The sequence below is a fragment of the Hyperolius riggenbachi genome, chromosome 3, assembly GCF_040937935.1.
Source record: "Hyperolius riggenbachi isolate aHypRig1 chromosome 3, aHypRig1.pri, whole genome shotgun sequence".
NCBI lineage: Eukaryota > Metazoa > Chordata > Amphibia > Anura > Hyperoliidae > Hyperolius > Hyperolius riggenbachi.
This window is the reverse complement of record NC_090648.1, coordinates 237,982,497-238,007,531: the sequence shown is the minus strand read 5'-3', so window position 1 is coordinate 238,007,531 and position 25,035 is coordinate 237,982,497. Positions and strand designations below refer to the sequence as shown.

At 42.4% G+C, this 25,035-nt stretch overlaps 1 protein-coding gene across 5 annotated transcripts in view; it reads left to right on the top strand.

Moving 5' to 3' along the window:
- Window positions 1-4,201: 4,201 nt before the first annotated feature.
- Window positions 4,202-25,035, top strand: part of PLXNA4 (plexin A4) — a 910,299-nt gene continuing 889,465 nt past the window's right edge. For 4 of the 5 annotated variants that reach the window (XM_068276020.1, XM_068276021.1, XM_068276022.1 and 1 more), the window contains exon 1: window positions 4,202-5,040. The gene's annotated coding sequence lies outside the window, so the exon portion shown is untranslated. The remainder of the gene's footprint in view (window positions 5,041-25,035) is intronic. The other variant, XM_068276018.1, reaches the window with a different exon arrangement.

Sequence of the window (25,035 nt, the reverse complement as noted above, 5' to 3'; positions counted from 1 at the left end):
TGTCAGTGCTACAGTACAGAGCAACACATATACTACACACAGGGCCATTTGCAGTGAACTTTTTTTCCTGAGTCTTCTCCTAGGAGATCATTTTCATTGAAGTATGCCGCAGCTAAAATTAATGAACTATTGATCCTTTTTTATCTCGTTGCTGCTCTCAGAAGCCATTTTCTGCTAGGAAAGTGTTTTATAGTTGTAGTTTCTAATCAATGAGGGTCACACTGTAGTCTGACCCAGTCCTGACTGCCACTTACATACTTACCTGGGGCTTCTATCGGCCTCCTGCAGCTTAATTGTCCAACGCCGTTCTCCTCCGATCACCCATTCCCCCCGCCGGTCCCGGTCTAATATTACGAATAATGCTCGCTCCCGCTCATGTCATCGGGAGCTTACTGCGCTGGCACAGTACGAGGTTTTCTTGTACTGCACCTGCACAGTAAGCTCCCGATGACGCGCGCGGGAGCAAGCACGTGCACAGCCGCAGTGTAATCACTCGCATGATTACATCGGGACCATCGGTGGGGAAACGGCGCATCAGAAGAGGATGGCATGGGACATTACCACTGCAGGGTGCTGATAGAAGCCCCAGGTAAGTGTCAGCTCGTTCGATTTTTACAATACCACAATAACCTCTTGAGGACCACAGTGTTAAACTCCCCTAAAGACCAGCCTTTTTTTGTGAAATTGGCCACTGCAGCTTTAAGGCCAAGCTGCAGGGCCGCACAACACAGCACACAAGTGAACCCCCCCCTTTTCTCCCCACCAACAGAGCTCTCTGTTGGTGGGGTCTGATCGCCCTCAGCATGTTTGCTTATTTTTATATAAACATTTGTGTCATTTTTTTTATTAATTTTTTTTTTTTATTTACTTTCCCTCCCTCCCCCACAGCCGATCACTGTGATAGGTTTTAGCCTATCACAGCGGATCGCTCCTGTGTCCCACAGGGGGACAGCTGTGTGCTGTAGATCGCAGCGCTGTACGGGTAAATAGACGGTGGTTTCGCCGTCTAACAGTCTCCTGAGCGGCGATCCTGCTTGGAGAATGAAGGCGGAGCTCTGCTCCGCCCACCAAGCAGGAGATGCGCATGCAGCCTGCACGCGATCTCCTGCAAAACAGAGGCGCGTGACGCGGTCGGCAAGTACTTAAGCAATACCAGTTGTCTGACTATCCTGCTGATTCTCTGCCTCTAATACTTTTTATAGACCCTAAACAAGCATGCAGCAGATCAGATGTTTCTGACATTATTGTCACATCTGACAAGATTCGCTGCATGCGTGTTTCGAGTGTTATTTAGACACTACTGCAGCAAAATAGATTAGTGGGGCTGCCAGGCAACTGGTATTGTTTAAAAGGAAACAAATATGGCAGCCTACATATCCCTTTCAGTTCAGTTGTCCTTTAAAGTGTAACTGTAGGGCATACATTAAAAATCAATTCTTTATTTTTATCTGGTAAACAAGTAATAAGGATGCTAACCAGGCAATCTACACGTTAAAATCACTATTACTTTTCTTGTTGATAAATGTTCATTCCCCAGTTTACCTGACTCTTATTTGGTACACACAAAATTTGGTACGCAAAAAAGGAAGTTGCAGGGCATGCTGGGTTGTGCTTTTTTGCTTCTCTACTTTCCCCTCGGACTAAACTAATGCAGCCTGATTTGCTAAAGCCTCTTTTCCTCCTGTTTTCCCCTCCCACACCTCTATTCCTCTCTGATTGGCCAATATTTCTCAGGCTGAGGCAATGCACTTTCTATAGTGGAGGGTGGGCAATGCATACACAATCAGGCAGAGGAGAGAAAGGGAGGAAATGACATCAGGTTTGGCTTCAAAATAGCCACAGTTAAAATGGGAAATGCTAAGAATGATTTTCTCTTTTTTTTTTACTGTAGAAAAATAACTAAAATCAAAACGTGGACAGTGCAATACATATGTTATGTAAGTAGAGAAAGTATTTATATACATATATATATATATATATATATGTTTTTTTCTGAGATAGTATAGCTGACAGCTCCTCTTTAAAGCTTTCAAGGGAAGGTCCGAGGAATTTAAAAATAAAAAAATCCACTTACCTGGGGCTTCTTCCAGCCGCCCCTGGCATCCGTCCTGTGCCCTCGCCGCAGCTCCGGTGGCTCCCGGTCCCCTCTGGTGGAGAAGCAGACCTCGCTAGGTGGGCTTTCGCGTCGGCTTCCTCTGCGCTCCAGTGTGTGGTTCACTGGTCGCGCTGACGTCATCTGGACTGTACAGTGCAGGCGCAGTAGTTCTGTTCCTGCACTATACAATCCAGATGACGTCAGCGTGACTCTGAGAGCCGCTCGGACAGGTGCAGTTGGAATTCTGCGCCGGATGGGACCCAGGACCACCAGCGGTGAGCAGAGCTGCGGTGAGGGCACAGAACGGCTAGCAGGGGCTGGAGGAAGCCCCTGGTAAGTGGATTTTTGTTATTTTTAAATTGCTCGGATGTGTCCTTTAAAGAGACACTGAAGCGAGACTAAATCTCGCTTCAGCTCTCATATATAGCAGGGGCATGTGTGCCCCTGCTAAAACGCCGCTATCCCGCGGCTTAACGGGGGTCCCTTCACCCCCAACCCACCCCCCGCAAAAGTTGGTCGCAGACTTGGTCGCTAAATTTCTCTTCCTGGAGGCAGGGCTAACGGCTGCAGCCCTGCCTCCCAGCGCGTCTATCAGACGCGCATCGCCGCCTCTCCCCCGCCCCTCTCAGTGAAGGAAGACTGAGAGGGGCGGGGGAGAGGCGGAGATACGCGTCTGACAGACGCGCGTGGGGCAGGGCTGCGGCGGTTAGCCCTGCCCCAATGCGGAAACGCTCCCCCGCATTACGGAGGGGATTTGGGGGGACAGGGACCCCCGTTAAGCCGCGCAATAGCGGCGTTTTAGCAGGGGCACACATGCCCCTGCTATATATGAGGTCTGAAGCGAGATCGATTCTCGCTTCAGACTCTCTTTAAGCATGCCAGAATGATAAAGTTACCATTTATAAATCCTGTGGCACACAAGAATGATGAATAAGATACAAAAGTGCATAATTTTGTAATTTTGTTTCTTTTCAAAATGAACTTGTCATGAAAATTGTTACTTGTAAGCAGTTAGTTCCCTGGCTATCATGTTAATTAGTCAGTAACTCATAGCAACCGTGCTGCCAGTGAAGTCGGAATGCTTACTGGCATGCTCGTTCCAGGTTGATGATTAAAGCGGACCCAAACCAAACATTTTTTTAATAAAAAATATTTAGTTGCACCACTCTGACACATACAAAGATAAATAAACACTCCTTCAAACCTATGATCATTTCAGTGCATGCTTTTCACCCTTCTCTTTTCATAGCTAGGGTTATACAGGTGGCAGCCATTAGCAATTCCTCCATTGCTGGACACCACCTACTCCACCAATTTGCCGGATTCTGTCCCGGCAATATGAAAGGAAGGGAGGGGTTCCTCCAATAAATGTAAAATATTTTATATTTGTCATCATGCAGCTGAAAAAAGGCTGCTATTTATTATTATAATTTAGAAAATAAATTTTATTTCTGAAATCTTGTATTTTTTATTTGGATCCACTTTAACAAAGCGGCGAAGCCAGTGGATGCACACGACTGTCATAAAAAGAGCAGCTTACATTCTAAATGAAATCTGTGTCAGTTCGCAAACCTCAGCATCCCCTTATCCTGTGAAGAAGATTTCTCAGCAGTTTGGCAGCAATAATGGATGATTGTAAAATTTGATTTCCTGGATGACATGAATCAGTGATGCCAGCCAGTGAAGCCTAATGGCAGCACAGGCATCCTAATCCCGCTGCTGAACTCAGCCCTGATCATCACATTCTACTTACAGATCTATCAAAGAGCTTGTGGGGCTGTGGACATTTCTGCTGATTTAAACATCCAGCACTTTATGTAGCATACAGGCTACTCATAGCAAATGATGCACCAAGATTGCACTGAAGGCAGATTTGGATTTATCCACTTAGTTGTTGGAAATGACACATTGCTATTTACCAGCTGGGCATGAAACAGACTGATCTATTAGAGCAATACTGTATTCCTAGACTGGTCCAGTAAAAAAAATGAAAGAAAAACATGCGTCTCCTGTTCCTGAGATCTTGCCTCTGTGCTGGCAATAAAAATGTACAATTAGCCCAATCAGGCTGCAGATCCTAGATGTCACTGGTGAGTAAGGAGGAGGGGGAGGACTCTGAAGCACAAGCCAGGCAGCTGGAAGTTGCAAGCATTGGTAGTGTCTCTGTACATACTGCAGACTCTCCACAGGCGTACATACTGCAGACTCCACACACATACATGCAGAGTTTGCTGGCTGTCAGCAGCCCTACTGTAAACTTTACGCTGGAGGAAGGAAGCCGGCCACATGCACCGCTCGCCTGCATAATAAGGGATGTGCGAGGGCGGCAGTTTAAGTGATAGTTACAAGCAAAAGGAGGCGCCCCTCGTTTAGAGGTGGGAGCAGGACCCGTCCACCTGGCACAGCGCAATCTACACGTCGTTTTATGATTGTAGGAGATGTGATTAGAGAATTCCTGTGTGTTTTGGAAAGCTGCTGTTTATTGGCTGGATCGCTGGAAGTGGAGAGCAGAGCGGATCTGTGCGGAAGGAGCGTTGAGGCAGCAGCAGCGGGAAGAGGCGCTGGAAGCGGCCGCTGCATACGCTATGAGAGCCGGATACAGCTCCCCGCAGGAGCCTCAGGGATCAGCTGCCTAGAAGCCGCCACGGCTGCCATTAGCGGATAAGAAGGAGAGGATAAGCGCCAAGGGCATCACCCCCCACAAACACTTGTGTGCCGGTTATTTCCCTGGCTGTAAGGTGTGTTCGCTGTTACCGGGGGCTGCTGCATAGAGGAGCGATACCTGCGTGCTGGAGAGCGCTGCTTCATCAGGACAGCGCTGCTGCTGGGAGATTTATACAGCGTGATTTCTTGGAGTATTAGGGCTACTGATGTTGGAGAAGGGATTCTCTGCAGTGTCAATGCGGTTGCTCTGAAAGAAGGGGGAGAAGCAGCTCATCTCCCAGGTAAGATGTGATTGGGGGCAGGATGGGGCAGAGAGCCGCTCACCAATGCCAGGGAAGTGGAAGAAGCAGCACGTTTCCTGGCTGATGTTCAGTGCCATGGGGGTGTACATACTCAGTGCCATGGGTGCCACAGGAGTGTAGATGATCAGTGCCATGGGGGTGTAGATGCTCAGTGCCATAAGGGTTAGATGCTCAGTGGTATGGGTGCCATAGGGGTTTAGATGCTCAATGACATAGGGGTGCCTATGCTCAGTGCTATGGGTGCCACAGGGGTGTAGATGTAAAGTGCCATATGGGTATAGATTCTCAGTGCCATGGGGATGTATATGTTCAGTGCCGTGGGATGTAGATGCTCATTACTGTGGGGGTGTAGAATCTTAGTGCCACGATGGGGGTGTAGATGATCAGTGCCGTGGGGTTATAGATGCTCAGTGCCATGGGTGCAATAGGGGTTAGATGCTCAGTGCCATAGGGGTTTAGATAGTCAGTGCCACGGGATGTAGATGTTCATTACCGTGGGGGTGTATAATCTTAGTGCCATGATAAGGGTGTAGATAATCAGTACCATGGGGTAATAGATGCTCAGTGCCATGGGGGGCAGCTACACCTGCGTTTCCCTGGTGACTCCTCTCCGTGCACCTGGCGTGCTCCCTGCCAGTGAGACGAGCTCTGCACACAGTGCCAGGCAATAAAAATTCATTTCTTCTTCACACCATTTGAGTTAAGAAGCAGTATTGCGGTATCACAGGAAGCCCCTATAGCCATCGTATCCACTGTTCTAAAGAAGCTGTATGCCTAGCGATGTATAGTACTAACGAGCTGAAATGCTGATCATTTGAGAATCAATGGGCATTTTAGTTAACCAGCAGCTGCCCCGTGTCCTTCAGGAAAAAATATGCCCGCACCCTATTGCAGGGTCTTGATCCTGCGGCCAATCACCAGCATTATAAGGCATATAAAAGCATTTTAATGAGAATAAGCTTTATTTGACGTCTTGGCTGCATCTCCATATCGTGCTGCCCATTGGACAGGTATATATATTGAAGCAGCAGCTTCCTGCATGCCCTGGGCAGCGGGAGGGACCACATCTGACTAGGATACTGTGCTGAGCATCCCCTGCAGTGGGGGTAATAAGCCCCACGTGTACTGCTAGAATATGGTGATCAGCAAGGAAGGCTCTGTATCTGATGCCAGTGCTGCATGGAGTAGACTCCAGTATACCAGGCTAGATGGAATGACGATAGCAGTACCCCTGGTACCTGATCTCTGCATAATCTTCTACCTTAGGAGATGGTTGAGGAAGGATGTGTCAAGGTTCAGGCTTAGAATCCCTGTATATAGGGAGCCCTGCTCGGGACTCAGTAATTATATAGACTGGTCTTCACAGTGCAGTAGGAACTAGTCTCTCCCCACTGCAGTAAATATTCCTAGACTACCTATAAGCCAATTTATAGGTGAAATATATATCCTATGTAGGTAGTCACAGAACTTTTGTGGAAGGGCAACTGTATATGTCTAACTGCATTCAATATTTCCTGCCTGCCTATGCAACAACACATATAGCCAAAGAAAAAAGTTTCCTATCCAAATCCCAAAGCAGTGAGAGAATCACATGGTTGAAATGGGATTAGAAATGCAGAGAAGAGTACAAAGAGTGAGTGTACAGCCCTGCAGTGTAGGTATATACCAATGTACATGGGTAGAGGCATAGACAGGTGTCTATAGTGTTTACAGTAGCAACATGATATATAATGATACATTGGATGTTTACAGGAGCTATATGATACATAATGACATTTTAAACTTGCTCAGTCTCTTCTGTTTATTTATAAATACATATACATTTATTCCTTCCTAGGTTCATTGTATAAGATCACCTATTTTTGTATGTGGACAGCAAAAGAGTCTTTCTGATGACCTGTGTGTGAGCCCCTCTGTATTATCAGTATTATTACACTTTCCCCAGAGATGGCTGGTGTACACAGTAGTCTGGGTTACAGTGCAGGACTCCTCATTCACTGAGATGCTAGAAGATCTATTGTGAAATCATTGAGGAATGGCGTGCATGCGTGCGTACAGGTCCTGATTTCTGCTTTACTGCAGCATGCTCATTGAATAGGAGGCGACAACAATGTAGTGCTGCTTTTCAAACATCCCACAGATCTGCGACCAGCAAAATCCACCCGTCAGATACGCTGGCTGTACAGAAACCTTCATATGCCTGTCTGCCTCTATTCCTTAATCAATAATCATTCTATCATTTCTAATATTGTTATATCCCTGTATACCCCCCCCCCCCTCCTTTTCCCTGACATATAAATGCTATATAAATAGAAATGGATAGGAGAGAATCAACCTTCTATATAATGGGGACGTTGTCCAGTGTGTGTGGTACTTCCTTGCATGCTTATAGATTCAGCAGATATGCCAGATCTGATATGAAACAGATGCTTTGCAAAGTGTGCTGACAGTGAGCTGGCTTGTCCAGTAACTGGGCATGCACCTGTGTTTTGCAGAGATTTTGCATCTTCTTGCCTTTTCCTTTCTAAATCAGGTTGTGCTGATCCTCACAGCTGATGTTTTATAGATAAGCATGGCTGCTGTGTTGTGAATGCCTCCTTTTCACAGATTAGTTCAGTTTACACTTTAGAATGATGTGTTTAAAAGAGCTGAAGGCTCTTGCCAAGTTGTTAGCAGTGTGTCTCTGCAGTGGCACCATCAAAGCCAATCACATCTTAGCCTTTAAGTTGGACCTGGCATAAATTATTCCAGATCTGTAATGTAGAGGTTTAAGTGGTACAGATGCGCCTGTTTGTCAGTAAGTGCTTGCCTAATAGATTGCCTTCGCCTTGCATTGCGGTAGAGCCTGCATTTGTACCCTGAAACATGCTTCAGCAGTTCCTCAGCCTTCCAATTTACAGGATGTATGGTTAGAGGACTTTCCTGGGAAAGATAGCAAAGCTCTATAAGAAGCGGTTGCTGTGAAAATGCTGCACCAGATGTCTATTGTGCAGTACGGAGGAGAGCAATTATCAGGGCAGCCTACCAGTTCCTCTATAAGGATCCCCTGATTAAAAAGAATGAGTTGAATTTTATTTAACATCTGAAATATATTATGACATAGACATTGCTGATATTCCCCAGGCAGCTCATTTTTGTAGTCACACAGGTATATTCACCAATATTACAGTGGCTGAATGTAAGAGCTAGGCAAGCATGTGCAAAGTCTATCAAGCAGTCATAGCCAGTTAGTAATCACCCATTGTTTTCCATATTGTGCATTGGAAAATGTTTGTGGGTACCTGCATAGCATTGTCTTTGCACCATTTTAGTAAATGAAGCCCCTTGTTGCTTTATAGATGCTAACAAATGTCTCTAAATTCATAAAGAAAAGTCAGACATATAACCTACAAAAGTTATTCAGCTTTAGTGGCTTATAGCATTGGTGTGGATAAAGATGTCACTGTCATGTTCTAGATTAAAAAAAAAAAATGGTTAATGAAGTGTGTGTGTTTTTTTTTTTTTTTTCTTATAAAGGGTTATAGATCTCGCAATGCTCAGAGTAGATCTTTTTCTTAACATTTTCCAAATTTCCCCTTGAATAGTACAATCTGCATAACAGACTTAATTAGAGCCATGTGCATCAGAAAACATGTGCGCTGATGCATAGAAAGGCATTATTTCTGTGTTATGAAACTCATACAGTTACTTTACTGATGAAAGCAGCAAGGGGTGCCAGTTTGGTTTAAATAGACGTGCTACCCTGGCTTATTTAATTGAGCATGTCTGCTTCAGCAAATTATGTGGCATTATGGCTGTTGTGTAGGTACTTATGATCACTGCAGTAAAATGCTTTGATGTCTTGAACAAAGAGCATGGATACTGCAACATGTGACGTGTAGACTGCTTACCAATATTGGCCCACATGTGTTACCGTTCTGCAGTATCACCACTCCACAGTGGAACTGAAATATAGGGCCACGTGCTTGGCTATCATTTTGGGCTCAGGTTTTGTGGGACGAGCCATGATTTCACCTGCAGGTATTCTTGAATCCTAAATGTGCAGAGATTTTCCTTGCTTTATGTTAAAGAGGAACTCCAGTGAAAATAATTTAATATAAAAAGGTGCTTAATTTTTACAATAATTATGTATACATGATTTAGTCAGAGTTTGATCATTGTTAAATCTTTCCTCTCCCAGATTCACATTCTGACATGTATTACATGGTGACATTGTAACTGTGGGCAGATTATGTATCTGTTCTGGCTTTAACAGACAGCTATAAACAGCCATTTCCTGTGTGTGTCATTGTTACATTGTGGCAGTTTGCCCAGAGTACCGTACGGTACCAGAGCCTCTTGTGGGAGGGGTTTCAGCACAAAATCAGTCATACAGCGCCCCCTGATGGTCTGTTTGTGAAAATCATTATATTTTTCATGTAAAAGTGGGTATCAGCTACTGATTGGGATAAAGTTCAATTCTTGGTCGGAGTTTCTCTTTAAGTTTTTTATGCTCTGCTTTTTTTTATTTATTTTTTATTTTTTAGAGTACTATCAAACAGCATTTCAACATGAAATTAGGATAGCAGCACTTTTATTATGATCTTATTTTGCACAAAGCATCACAGCATGCACAGTCTTCTTCCAATGGTGGTTTTTCTGCTTTCTCTATGAGATTCTCATAGGGAAGCCATTGGCTGTGGGAAGAGGTTTCACAGAAGATGACCCCTAAAGAGGCATGTAATAATGTTTATGGGAAATATAGAAATACATTGAGGTAGATCTAAGTTTGTACAATGTATCCATGGTGATTAAAAACTCTGAAACAATAAATGTTTCAAACGACCCTTCAGAATAATTTCTCCATTGATTTAATATAATAGGTGCCAATATATTGTCTTATAAATACAAAATAGTTGTGTTATTAGCATAGCTGAAACCATAATTAGTTATGATGTTGGTTCTTTGTACTGTTGAAGTTTAAAGACCATTGTGCATATTATTTATCACAGCCTGGGAATTGTAAAAGGTTATTTCAAGACATTTTGGAACTCATTTACCAAGAGAGAGCAAAGGCCAGATGTGCCCATAACCCATAGCAAACTATGATTTCACATTTCACTAGTTTACAGCAGCCCTGGCATACAAAGCGTACCAGCCCAAATTGACCAGACTGCATCCAGAAGAGCGACAGTGCTTACAAATGAGGACCATTATTGGCTCAGCAATGCAGAGGATGTGTTCATACACCAGGAAGAAAAACAGATTCCTTATTTCTGCAGGCATTGGCCCACCCTTTCAGTTTACATACATGCAGGCAGGCAACACTAGCTCATTTTTATTTGCCTTGAATGGGATTAAATGTGGCCTAACAGAGTATCAAAAGATGCTGATCTGTAGGAAAAGGAGGGCCTGTGCATTGCCAAGAAGGTGGAACTGTTGTTCTCAAAGTGGCAATTACACATATTACGTTTTCATCAGTTGTAATAGTAAATAATGAAAGTCAAGTGTTGCACAACATTGCCGGTGATCTGCCACCTTAGACCACTGATGGTGAGATGCATTTGTACTGCTGTACTGCAAAGCACGGTGCCTTCTACTCATCCTTCTCACTCCCCTCTCCATAGAACAGCACACAATGCTCAGAAGATGGATAAGCAGCATTTCTATACAACAATCCTTCCTAAACTGTCACCTGAAATGATCACTCATGATTGTTTTGGGCAACAGTAACTGAGAACTTGTGTATCTTTACAAAGGTGTGTGCTTGAAGGATCTGGGTGCAAGAAGATTTCTTGTAATGATGTGGGGTGTTGAAGTAGGTTCTTGGAGGATGAAAGCCTGCAATGTTTGGTTTATATGGGATACTTCTTCTGTAAGCCACTGCAAGGATTGGTTGAAGAATATCAGCACTGATAGGCTTATGATTGCTGTAAAATGTTCCATGTTCAGTGAATTCTTACTCCAGCGACATGGTAGCTTCAGTATGGCATGTACCACTTCTGGAATGGAGACGGCATCTCAGTTATACTCTAGATATGGCCAGTTGCATTATACTGTATTTGTATGACTGGATTCACACTGGAATGCTATACGGCTTTTCTAATCTCATTTCCATGATTTACAATCTCTCAAGACTAAGGCTAGGTTTCCATTTGTGCGGCGGCGTGCGTCTTGTGAGACACGATGCCGGCACAACTGTTGCCTCTCGCAGCCGAATCCCTCTAGCCGTGCTATGCGCGGCTATGGGATTCGGACAGCTATGCACAAAATTATGCTGCAGGGCCTCAGATTTTTCCTCGGCCACGAATTCGGATGGCTCTCATAGACTTCTATAGGCTGCTGAAATCCATCCGAATTCGTGGGCGGGGAATCGGCCTGGATTCGCAGCAGTGGAAACCCGGCCTAAGGGTGGCGCAATACAGTGATTAACAAGGGTATGCATTTTGTGCTCTCTAAATGCATATGTAGTGGTGGTAGTTTTGATTTTATTTTGTCATTAACATAGTAATTGATACCAAGCAATGCTTTATTAGTTTACACCAGTCCTCACATACTTTACAGTAACAACTGGGGTGTAATTCAAAGTTACCAGCCACCAATCTACACAAGAAACTCTCCAGCAAGAGGCAAAATGCCAGCTTGTGCATTGGAAGGCTATATTGAAATACCCCTATAAAGCCCAATTGACCTCCTCAAAAGTCTTTATTCTTGCTTTAAAAGTACAGTTCACAAACATGATCTGGTTACCTGTCAAGGTTTTTCGTGCCCTGAGATGATAGGACACCTTTCCCCCGCTGCCATTTGTACCACCTTGTACTAACAGTGGCAGCCACCACTTAATTTCCACTGGTTTAACTTATGAAGCTAGCCACCATCTGTCTCTACTTTCAATGTTAAAGATCATCCCTTATTAGTGTCTAATACAAACTCCCTACACTTTTGTTGTAGAAAATATATAAGCAGTGTAAAAGCCAAATGATATATCTTTGAGCCTCCTTATAATAGTGGCTGCTGAAAAGCGACATTGTAGGGTAGATCACTTCATAGGCCAAACACTTAAAGATGGTGTTGATTTATTATTGCACTCTGCCACCATTATAGGGGAACTACAGTCACAACATACAGTGTACTGTGTCTGAAATGTACCCCATAGCTTTAACCAATAGCAGTGCAAAGTTGTTTTGAAGCCAAGCTGTATTTTATACGGCTTATGGAGGCATAGGTTGCCTGCAGAAAGCTGCTGACTCAGATATGTACTGGCAATATTAACATTAACAATTGTTAATATTGGAATTTCTGTCCCAGCTTGCATCTGAGCAGGTAGTTAACTGTAGGCATTATCATGTGACTATAGCACCAGGAAAATTAAAATTAGGCCTTCAAAACAAAAATTACTTTTACAGCGCCGTATAATTTGTGCTACAAGTAATGCGGGACATTCATTTTACACACAGTATATATGGTGCTAGTAGTTGAACTTTGCATGTATCATTAGCAGGCAGCAGCACAATTGTTGTTTCAACTGTTCTTGACCTTTTTATATGTGAAAAATGCTGAGTGCTTGATCTCATGATTATACCTACTAGGGATTTACTACTATGCCTCAAGCAGGGAGAGTTACATCAGCAAAAGCCCCTGCAGGTTGCTCCTCCCCCTCTCTCTGCTTTTCCATACCTCTGGAACTGGAGAGACTGGCTCTTTTTAATACATTTTTCTGTACAAGTGGACTTCTAAACTGGTGCCTTTGCTTCAGGACAAGATAATCCGTATGATACATAGGGCAATATAGTTTTGGTAGGAGTCTGAAAAGCCCTGACAAATATTATTGACTAGATTACAATCAAAACATTACGTTTTTTAATGTGAGATTATGTACATGTCAATGGCTGCCAAGTGTTGTAATATGGCAAGACCATATTCAGGTTGATATTTGGCCTTTGAAGTCAACCACCTGACCACGAGGTGGATGAATAATGTACTGGTTAAGGGCCCTGGCTCTTATTTAGTAAGCCAGCACCTGTTTAGTAGAAGGCCTTGGGCAAGACTCTTTAACACTTCTACTGCCTATAATCCTAATGGCCGCAGCTCTGGCACTTTGAGTCCTCCAGGAGATAAAAACGTGAGGCATACTTTCATTGTACTTCATTGCCGCAGCTCTTCCAGGAGAAAAAAAAAGTGAGGCATACTTTCATTGTACTTATTTATTGCCTCACTGTATGGGTCACATCACACTTTAAATGCACAACACAAATTTTCAGTTAGCAACGCAACACAATGCAAATAGTGTGAAAGGAGCCTTAATACATCCAAAGTGGACCTAACTCAACTTCAGATCCCCAAGTCCCAAGTGGCCCCCGCTCAGCTTCAATCCCAATAGTCCCAAGTGGCCCCCGCTCAGCTTCAGACCCCCAGAATCCGTAGTGCATTATATTGACATTGTTGAGATCAAGGATATTTTTGTTGATGAAATATGTAATTTGTATGAATATCATTACACATTATAGAAGTGCCATTTTTGCATACTTTATAAAGACCCTTAAACAATACAAATCAATATTGTCTATCAGAGAGGCTCACAATCTAATTCCCCTACTAAGTCTATCTGTATGCTTTTGGGATGTCTGAACATAAACCAGTGCATCCAGAGGGATGAAAGGTAATAAACAGCCAGTGCCATTTGTTAATACAGCATGTAAATGGCACGGAATGGGTATGGTTTATAGATCAGGGCTACTTTTTTAAATACAATGTTGGAAATGATCACAGCTGCTAATTTACTTAAAATATTTTCACTTAAATCTTACGTTCTGTATTAAAGATGCAGTATAAGCAAGGTGCTAGTTGAGCTTGCCTATATTGACTGCTGTGGATATAACATATATCTGAGGACAAACACATTTATCATGTGCTTTTTGCCAATGAACTAACACTGTAATCATAGTGATTGCACTGTTAACGCATCATGTTCCATGGTCATTGCATTAACTCATGCAGTCAAATCTGCTTCATCTATACATGTGTGCGACAGGTCACAAGGTCATTTAGCAGGATAATGGAAAGTCTGCCTTGTAAATGTTTATTGCATTCTAATGCACTGTTTTACATTAGTGTCCGATCTTTGCTGGCAGCCATTTTTGTATTGAGCATACCTTTTGGTTTTCAAGTCACAGTTTACTGAGATAAAGTGTGTGGAGTCAGTTCCTAGACAATATGCATAGCCTGGGTTACAAATTTGTAGGTAGTGTCATTATTTACAATATCTGCCATCAAGCGACCTGGAGTAATGCACTGCTAGCAGTGTAACGGCTAATTGATGTTTACCAATTAACTGCTATGGGTTATCATTAGTAGCCATTCACATCTGGTCTAAGAAGTAATAGGGCTATATTTAATGACAAGACACAAAGGCCAATGGTGTTCTTCAATCCATACCAAGTCATCCATAGATCATGCTTCAGAAGCATTAAAAGCCTCTCAGGACCTACAGCAAGAATTCCACACCAAGAGTGACAGGGCTTGAGTAATGAGGACGGTGGCATTACTTCTCACTGCTAGTACAGAAACTACATTGCTGTGTTTTGTGAGGGAGATGCCTTCTGCTAATCACTACATTCCTCACTTGTGAAGCCATAAAACAGACACCTGGCTCAGTACTCCCCCTACCTATGACAGTGTATCCAGTAGCGCTTAGTCATCAATTAGAGATAACATTCTTTTAAAGGAGGAGCGTGTGGATGGCACATCTTATCTAAAAAAAAATTTTCCAAGTAAGATTTGAAAGTTGTTTTTTTTTTTTTTTTTTTTTTTTTTTTTTATTATATGTATTTTAGAAACCTGATTTTGAGCTCAACCTTTCATTTAATAAATGCCTGTCAGAAATTGGTATTTTTACAATCTGAAAGTTCCCTCTTATACTGGCTTTCTAGTGAATATGTACCTTTTTTGAGAAAAGAATTTGTCCTTTTTGTTTATTTTACTAACCACACTGCAGAGTTGTGGGATTATTGTGAGGCTAGGTAGCTTTATATCCTGTCTGGACTCACTGATGATTACACACAATCCTCATTTGGTGAAGATGCTGTTGAAAATACATGGCAGAAGTTTTAGCATTGGGACATGCCTCTGTCTCCCACCTGCCCCCCATCCGCACCACCTCGTGTACACTTTAAAGACTATGCTGGTAAGATGGCACTGTTGGGTCACATTCAGAGTGGACACCCAGAATACCTCAGTCTGTTTTTACTAACATTTGTAGTATTAATATTTTGCATTTATATAGCTAGGAATATGCGGTACACTGTGGTATCTTTCAGAATAGCCGTAGAGTATTGAACAATACTTTACTTCTACTACTATGCTGAAGGATTTATATAGCACCATAATCTTCTGAGGTGCTTTCTGTATGGCAATATACACACACAGTTTGCGCAACAGAGGTAGATTGCGTAACTTTTCCTACATAATTTGAAATTTAGGCCTCGATTCATAAAGCATTCCCGCATGCGGGAATGCTGAAAACGGCACACTTTACCGACCACACAGCAGAATCTTTATTCATAAAGGCTTTTTCCGCATGAAAAGCCGACTTTCGCGAGCAGACTGATAAATCACTGCCTTGCGCGGTGATTATCATAGCAAAAGTAACAAGTAGTCAATTCATAAAGATTAGAGGTAGCGGTATGCGGACGGGTATTACCACTACCTCTGATGTGGCGAGAAGCGTGCGGAATCCGTTGCAGTGAATGGGACAGACCTCCCAAGTAGCTGCAGAGAGAACACCGCACGGAGGGATTCCGCCTGCTTCTCCTGTTTCCGCATGTCTCCCGACAGCCTAACGCCTGCCTACAGCGGAATATCTCCGCACGCCTGTCACATCTAGCTACATTTTTATGAATTACCACCCTGAAGGCGGAAATACCGACAGCGGTGTTTCCCCGCTCGACTTTCCCCGCTCGACAGCACTTTTATGAATCGAGGCCTTAGTGACTGATAAAACCCTGCCTGCTTTGCAGTGATAAAGGCTAGATATCAGGTCTGGCCAGCTAAGCTTGTTACAATATGCCCTGAAAACTTGAAACAAAGAAGCTGACAGCCTTCCCCAGAAGGAACAAAAGTTGTTCAACAGGCAATGCTTATGTTTACCTTCAATGCACAGGTGCACTTTAAAAACCTGTAATCTAGTTGGTTGCTATGATCCAAAGAACATGGTTACCACAATATTGGCAAATTGCTGCAATAATGCATAGAAGCTAACAGCTATGCAGTTGAGAGTGTAGAGTTCATCATATTTGGTTTAATGGTTTAGGTTGTAATAATGTAACATGAACTTGTGTATGTTAATATCGTGCTTTACCAGCACTATTAAATCTGCTGGGATGAGCAGTTTTAGGTGAATTTAGTTCTATGCTCCACTGAGTTATTTTTTAGTAGCGTTGTAAAAGTATACAGGAATGAACATTTCAAAGTTAACCTAAAATGATGCTGCGTTAGGCTTTCTTTTTACTAACACTATAAAAGTGTACAGAGATGAACAGAAGGCTTAAGGTTTATCTACCATCATGCTCTACTGAGTTATTGGCATATACCATATCAGGGTGACCATATTGCTTAATTGGCTTCAAGGCAAATCCTATCTCCAAGGGCATCAGTGTATTATTCCAACCCTGGGATCCACCTTGGGACTTGTGTTTCCAATTCAGTTGCAGCGCAGTGACAATCCTGCCAATCTAAAGCAGACCTAGTCCCTCAAAGGAGTTCACGCTTTTGATTATAAACTAGATAGGAGTTTAATTTTACAGCACTAAGGAGTAGTAAGGTTTTAACTATGTGTGCAGCATTTAATTTACATGCACTACCAATAATCATCTTCACATAAGTAAATAAACCTGATGCAAGGTTGTGAATCTTGTGATGCCATGTCAAAAAACCATCAGCGTTAATCTACCAAAAAGTGATGGTTTAATAAAGCGATATACACATAATAAAGAGAATTCTGACTGTAGTCAGTCATAGGAAGATCTGAAGCTATGCATGTGTGTGTATACATGTGTTTTAGCTTTCAGACTATTCCATTTGCATTTTTTGTGATGAGTTGCAAAGCGCAGCATTGTTTTGGAAAAGAACATGTATTTCAATGTCTAACTCTCAAACAAAATTGTGCACTAATGCATAAAGAGCACTTGCGTTAATGCAATCACATATTGTGATGTAATATCATGAGCCAGGGGCCTTGTACCTAATGGTTTTGTGATTGATTCTCAATGTAGGGCCGTCCTCCACTTGAACAGGGATGGGTTATGGGCTTATAATTTTAGAGGTTTGCTACAGCTAAAGGCCTATCTAAATGCAGACAGAATCCAGTAGATCTGAATTAAGGCCACGTTCACATTATAAATTGCCAGCACTATCACAAGCGCTGAGCGATTTTATTCAGTGTTTTTAAAGCGCGCTTCCCTGCGATTTGCACTTAGAAAAGTACTTTTCAAAACACTTTTCTAAGCGCTTTTGCAGAGCGATTCGTTTTTTCAATTCCTGAGGTCAGTCAGGAAGTGAATTCTTTGACCTGAAAATGAATACAATGTATTTATTCATAAAAGTGCTTGGGAAATCGCTATACAAAGAGCTTTTTAAGTACTTTACGATTTCCCTATACTTTCCATTGAGCCAAAGTGCTCAGAAAATGGTACATTTTGGCCTCGATTCATAAAGCATTCCCGCATTCGGAAATGCTGAAAATGGCTCACTTTACCGACCACACAGCAAAATCTGTATTCATAAAGGCTTTTTCCGCATGAAAAGCCGACATTCGCGAGCAGAGTGATAAATCACCGCCTTGCGCGGTGATTATCATAGCAAAAGTAACAAGTAGTCAATTCATAAAGATTAGAGGTAGCGGTATGTGGACGGGTATTACCGCTACCTCTGATGTGGCGAGAAGCGTGCGGAATACATTGCAGTGAATGGGACAGACCTCCCAAGCAGCTGCAGAGAGAACACCGCACGGAGGGACTCCGCCTGCTTCCCCTGTTTCCGCATGTCTCCCGACAGCCTTACGCCTGCCTACAGCGGAATATCTCCGCACGCCTGTCACAACTAGCAACATTTTTATGAATTACCACCCTGAAGGCGGAAATACCGACAGCGGTGTTTTCCCGCTCGACTTTACCGACAGCACTTTTATGAATCGAGGCCTTAGTGCGTTTGCGATTTTAGTAAAATTGAAAGTGCACATGTGAACACTCTCATAGCGAATCATTGCGCAAGCGCTTTTTGGGCGATTTCAAAAATTGCCAGCATTTAAAAACGCTCATAGTGTGAACAAGCCCTTACTGTTTAGGAAGTTTTGACTCCTTTTTGTGGCAATATTTGTTTCTGCTGTTCTATTCCTTTACTGATTTTGTGTGAAAACTTGCGAAACTCAATAACAATGAAGTCGGCTAAAAAAACCCCAAAAAGCAAAACTCATTTATTTTTGCTGAGAAGGTAGACAAACGTATTGTGTATTACAGGATTTTGTATTTTGTATTGTGTATTACGTATTGTGTATTAACAGGATTTTAACAGTTTTCCAAGTGCTTACTTTTCCCTCTATGAGCATAGGAAGAGATAGGTTTGCAGCCAACAACTATTTAAGTGACATTTATATTGCGCTTTTCTCTTGGCGGACTCAAAGCGCCAGAGCTGCAGCTACTAGGACGTGCTCTATAGGCAGTGGCAGTGTTAGGGAGACTTGCCTAAGGTCTCCTACTGAATAGGTGCTGGCTTACTGAACAGGCAGAGCCGAGATTCGAACCCAGGTCTCCTGTGTCAGAGGCAGAGCCCTTAACCATTACACCATCCAGCCATGCTGAAGTGCCTTCTTAATAGAAATGAGGCTTGATTGTGTCAATCTGGTGTAATGAAATGCATGGTTATAGGCATACTGAGGTGGAAAAGAGCCCTTCTTTTACCCCCATCTGATGCCTGACCACTCCAAAGGATCAAGCAAGAAAAAAGTACCATTGCCATGGAAATGTTATTTTCTGGCAATTTTACAAAATTACAACTAACTGCAAATTAAAATGGGAAGGACACAATTATTAACATGAAGCTACCAAATGTTTTTTATAGCACTCACTCATGAGATGAGTGGAGTTTCCCTTTTAAGGAGACTCCTCAATTTGGTTCAGCAGTTGGTTATAATTGTATGTTCCATAGATGCTTGTGCCCAGCGTCTCTGATGAAACATAAACTCAGAGACTGATGAATGGATGCTGAAGCAGGAGACGTAGGATGGAAGCAGAGCTTTTGCTTCTAGAAATTAACAAGGATTCATTTTTCATTCCTTATGCAATGAAAGAATGATGCTGAAGGTTTACGATAGGCTACAGCTCCACGTTTGCTCCAATTTTTGGTTCTAGTTCTCATAAATCTTACCCCGTATGAGGCTTTTCGCAGCCAAGTTCAAATGACAGTTTTTACAATATAGTATATAAAAAAAAAATCTGATTAGGGCCTAGGGGGGATTCTATTATGTTTCCTTCCTAATAAGAAGTTCCAAAGTGATTATTCTATAGAATTTATCACTAGGATTAACCCATGAGATCCTCAGGATAAAGATGTAACTGGAGATTAGTTAATCAGCAGAACCAGCCAAAGCCCTGAGGATCACCATGGGTGTTGCTTACATTTACTGATAAAAGAACAATGAAGCTGTTTCATAACATTTAATATGGTGTATGGCAAACAGGAAACAAAAACATACAGTAGCTTCATGGCAAATAAGAAATACAATAAGATAAATAGTTGCAATACCCTTTCATCAAAAACACTAGATCCACCTGGTAGACAACAAAGCGCTACACATCTAAAGTCAAAGATAATGACCATAGTGTGTGGCTTAGGGATGAGCAGAAACTACGCCAGTGCAAATGTATGCATCGTAGTTCGCATCTACGCATGGTAGTTTGTAGGCGAAGTTTGAAAACTACGCTTACAAATTTACGCGTAGCGAAGTACCGCTACGTGTAGCTTACGCCCACTATGCGTAGTTATTGTGTAGTGAACTACGAATGCGTTACTCACGGCTAATTTTCCGCGTGCGATTGTATGCTTACAAATTTACGCATTGGAAAGGGGAATGTACGCATAGAAGAGTTCCCGGGTTAAGCATTTAAAGAGAAATGAATGCGTAAAATGTTCTGCATACGGGCATAAGCATCCGCATACACTATGCTCAGGAGAGGACTGGGACCTTTTGGCCTGGAGGGAAAACACAAACTAGAGGCCCATTTTCACGGCAGCCCGGGCCCAAATTACATCACACACGTGCCCCATGTGATATATGCCAAAAGTCACATGAGAAATATAGCAAGGACACATGAGGGACAGCGTGACAGGTAAAGTATAATGCACTGGCAATGGGGGAGGGGGGGGGGGGGGGGCACATAAAACATTTTGAGTTGCAATGGCCGGGGTTTCCGTCGCGTTCATTGTTCATGATTATCACGCTGGATCAAACACATCAGCCCGAGATTTCCCAGCATCTCAGATCGATACTTTCAACCAATTTCCACCCGAAATCAGACAGATATTTTCCCACGGACCCTGCAGGAAAGCCTCTGCTCTGCATCATGCTGTTTATATTTACCAACTTGCCCACCCTCTAATTACTCTGTAATTAGGCATTGATTTCCCTTGGCCAGCCTAGTGGTTCACATTGCCTTATACAAAAACATGTACCAGGCACAGTACCAACCCTAAAACATTAAATGAGTCAGCCTGGGGGGAAATTCCCCCCCCCCCTCCCGGCCAGTCCTCCCCTGACTACGCTTCGCACTATGCGTAATTGCGTATATTAATGCGTAGTCTACGAGATGCATACGAAACGAATATTTGATTTCGAAGCTGTAGTTTGGCGAAGCGTAATTGCGTAAAACTACGCGTAGTTCCAGCGTAGCGAAGTTGGCTGACTACAACCATCCCTGGTGTGGCTGTATAGCATTATGGTTCACTTTAATGTACTTAAAGTAAATATGAACTCAGACCTTCCTCTTTGCTCTAAAAGATTAGTCACAACATGATAATCTTTAGGGAAAATAAATCTTTATTACAGTTTATGGAAATCCTAGAAAAAAAAACCTTGAAGATTTAATTGAATTCAGTTCATTAGAAGCACTGAAAGGGTTAAGCCTGTGCTTATACAAGGCAGAGAGCTGCAGTGGCACAGCTCACATGCTGCTCACAGCAATGATTCCCAGCTGCTGATAAGACTCTCTAACTAAACAAGCACAGTCCAGTGAATTTATTCCCCAACCATAAGGGCCCGTTTCCACTAGAGCGAATCCGCATGCGTTGTCTGCATGCGGATTCGCATAACCAATACAAGTGGATGAGACTGTTTCCACTTGTCAGTTTTTTGGTGCGTTTTTCTGTGCAGGATTTTTCTGCACGGTAGGGCCTGCAGAATTCACCTGCGTGAGGAATGCAGGCGATTCGCAGGCTATGTATTTAATAGGGAAAACGCACATGCGTTTTTTGCCGCGATTTCGCGTGCGAATTCGCACGAAAACTAATGCAAATTGAACCAGGCAGTGACATGGTTAAATTCGCATATACCCTGCCTATGCGAAATCGCATGCGAAATCGCGGCAAAAAACGCACGCGGAATCGCATCCGCATGCGATTTCGTCAGCAGTGGAATCCCGGTGATTCGCACCGCACTAGTGGAAACGGGCCCTTAGTGAAATAAAAACTTTTCATTGTGTGATGTGCTAGAGTTCTGGTCTTGAAGGAACAGCACAGGAATTTGGCTAACCCCAACTAATACTACATAGAGAAGGCCAACATGATGACAATTCTGTATAAATGCTAAATTTAAGCAAATTGGAAATGGACCAGTCAAATATGGTTGTATTTGATTGGTCCATTTGTAAGCTGCGTACATTTGCATACCATTATCATCAACTCTGAATTATGAATGGCTCATTGACCAAAAACCTTCTATGTTTTAGTCCTACCACTAATTCATTGCAGTGTTGATAGCCAAATAAAAATGTTCATGCACTATTAATTTTGCCAATTTATTAAAACAGTATTGAATGAATCCAGTCCATAAACACGGCCTACCGACGCACTTACGTAATCCAGTGCAGGCCCATCATATGTGACCTTCCTACTCTGATATACCTGTAGATGTTTGTACACACGGACTATGGACTGATAAAGCATATTACGGTCTACCCTAGTTTATGCCACTGTCAATATTGTCCTAATTCACATGTCAAAGTGAGCAGCTCAGTGTAATGTGCAGCCTGAAGACACAGAGCTCTGGTTAATGGGCTCATTACAAAACAATGGATGGAAGTGTATTCCGCGCAGTATTACTTCCAACAGCCCTTTTCAGCCAATTTATTCAGGATCGGAGGATGGAAAAACTCTTTTTTTTTTTTTTTTTTTTATATATTTTTTTTTTTTTATTAGGTGGCTTTATTTAAATGCTTGTTGCTGGGACAATCTCAACATTTATCATTAGGCTTATACAGTGCATTGTTTCATGCGAGTATTGCCTGGAACTGGATCAAGATATCCTTTTATAAGGACTACATCTTTTATGCAACTCCCAAATTACAATATTATGGGTGACCTCAGATGCTCTGACTTGCAGCCGTTACCTAAAGACAAGCACGTTAATGAAGAACACAGGCCATGGAGGAGACTGCTCGTGTGGACACATTTTTTTCCTGTTTATTTGTGTTAAAAAGATGTATAAACATTCCATGTTTGTAAAATAAACTTGTCCTAAAAAATAACAATGGGGTTTACATCTTAACGGGGCTATAATCTGTAGAAAATAAGTTTCACATAAGTGGCCTAGATTGAAACAGGCCAACTATGAAAACAATGGTAAAGCTTATTGCTCTGGCTTACACAACCCCCAGTGGCCATGTCCTGAGGTTATGGGAAGGAAAGGATACCCTGCTGAAGCTGGAATGGTCAGGAGTGTGGGTTTTAAAGTAAACTCAATCTAATATTGATTGCATCTCTAATCTACATACCTAAGTAGTGTGATTTTAATAGCCAGTATCTCTGTTTGCAAAGGCTGCAGGATGTGATATTTCACAGGGCATCGCCATCTTGCTTTTTAGAAACTCCGTAAAATTCTTTGCTGGCACAGCTGACACACAGGATCTTCAAACGACAACAATAGCATTGGGCATTGCTTTCTTCCTCACTTCTCCCATCAGAAATGCTGCTGTCCTTTCTCCTCCTCCATGTTGCTAGGCTGTAGCCTAGAAACACATCTGTACCACTCAGGTCTCAATCTGTTACACAAAGGATTGAGTCCCAATCCTTATGGGCAACCATTTTTAGGTGTGTGAATGAACATTTATTGTTGGCCAGTCAGACAATATAGCACCACACATACCTGCCATCTCGATTTGGATCGATTTCATGAATCTGATCGGATTGGTTAGGTGATTTTTGTCCATTAGTGGTCTCAAATTTATTATTTTCGATTGCTCATATGAAGAATCACTCGTAAACTTTTGTTTGGGAAATTGTATCGTTAGTGGCCACCTTAAGACTGATCTGATGAAAATCTGAATGGAATTCAGATGACATGTGGTCCATTGATCTTGATTAGAGAGGTCAATGAGATGCTAATAGTTTAGAGTTGATGGAAGCCTTATATTAATTTTGTGCAAGTTCTTGGAATGGGACCAGTCACAATCATTGACTACTGCGTATGGCCTGGTCCCATTCCAACCTTCATAAAGTCAACATAACATTTGTATCAAACTTGAAATTTATTAGCATTTCCTAGATCATCTCCAATCTTTATACTGCCTGATGCGTGAATTTTCTTTTCCCTGTAAGAATGACACTGAACAATTCTCGCACTGTGTGTGGCAGGCTGAACAGTGTCTGCAGGCATCTGATATCCATGGGAATAAAATCCATGTGGATAAAACAACTGCAGACAGCTATAGTCCAGCTGTGCATTCATTAAGATAGAGCATTGTTCAGTGAATATGATTGTAATGATCTGATATCTATTTTTATATCAATTTGCCATAATGCCATTCACACCCACAATCAAACTGAGAATGTGAATGCCTGCAGTGCACATGAGCTATGCTGTATTGTACTGTACAGTGTTGCCAGTCCTTATATCCGCTGACTTGGGACTGAAGAAGATGTCAGGGCAGCCTGTAGCATTGGGAGTCACAGGGCGGATGCAGCCAGTGTAGTGACTTTCACTGTGAGCAGGAAACTGCAGACATGTAGCAGTGATTAGTGGTATAGTTCCCACGCCTGCCCTGTATGTCAGGCATGTGGTGAATGGGAAGAATAACTCAACAGAGTTATGTACAGCTAAATATAGTCCAAATTATCAGCAAATTTGAAGTTTAAAAGGTAAATGTGACTACTTTAGGAAATAAGTGTTATGGTAGCCATATATCATACAGTCTAAATGAGTGATTGATTAAATAGATTGTTTCAGCTGGAATCAAATACATAACATTGAAACACTCCACAAGTTAGATCCTCTATTTTTTTAAGTTATGGCTAATCAATAAAGATTGTTCAGTTATTCAAACAGCCACATTCTTTGTTTTATGTCAAAATTCTTACAAGTTCAATCTTTTTTTATGGATCATACATTGTGTATGACCACCACTAGGGTCAGGTTAGGGTTAGTCCAGGACAAAGAGTTAGGGCTTGTTTCCACTGTTGCGACGCGATTTCGGCCGCATTCCGACGCTTGTAAAAACGCATGCGGATGCGTTTCCACATGCGTTTTTACCCGCGATTTTGCCTGCGATTTCGCATGGCAGGGTGCCATGCGAAATTAACCATGACACTGCCAGGGCTAAATAAAATTGAAAAAGGTGCGAAATCGCACGCGAAATCGCGGGTAAAAACGCATGTAACAAACGCATGCGTTTTTACTATTAAATACATTAGCGGCAATTCGCACGGATTCCCGACGCAGGCGAAATCGTTGGC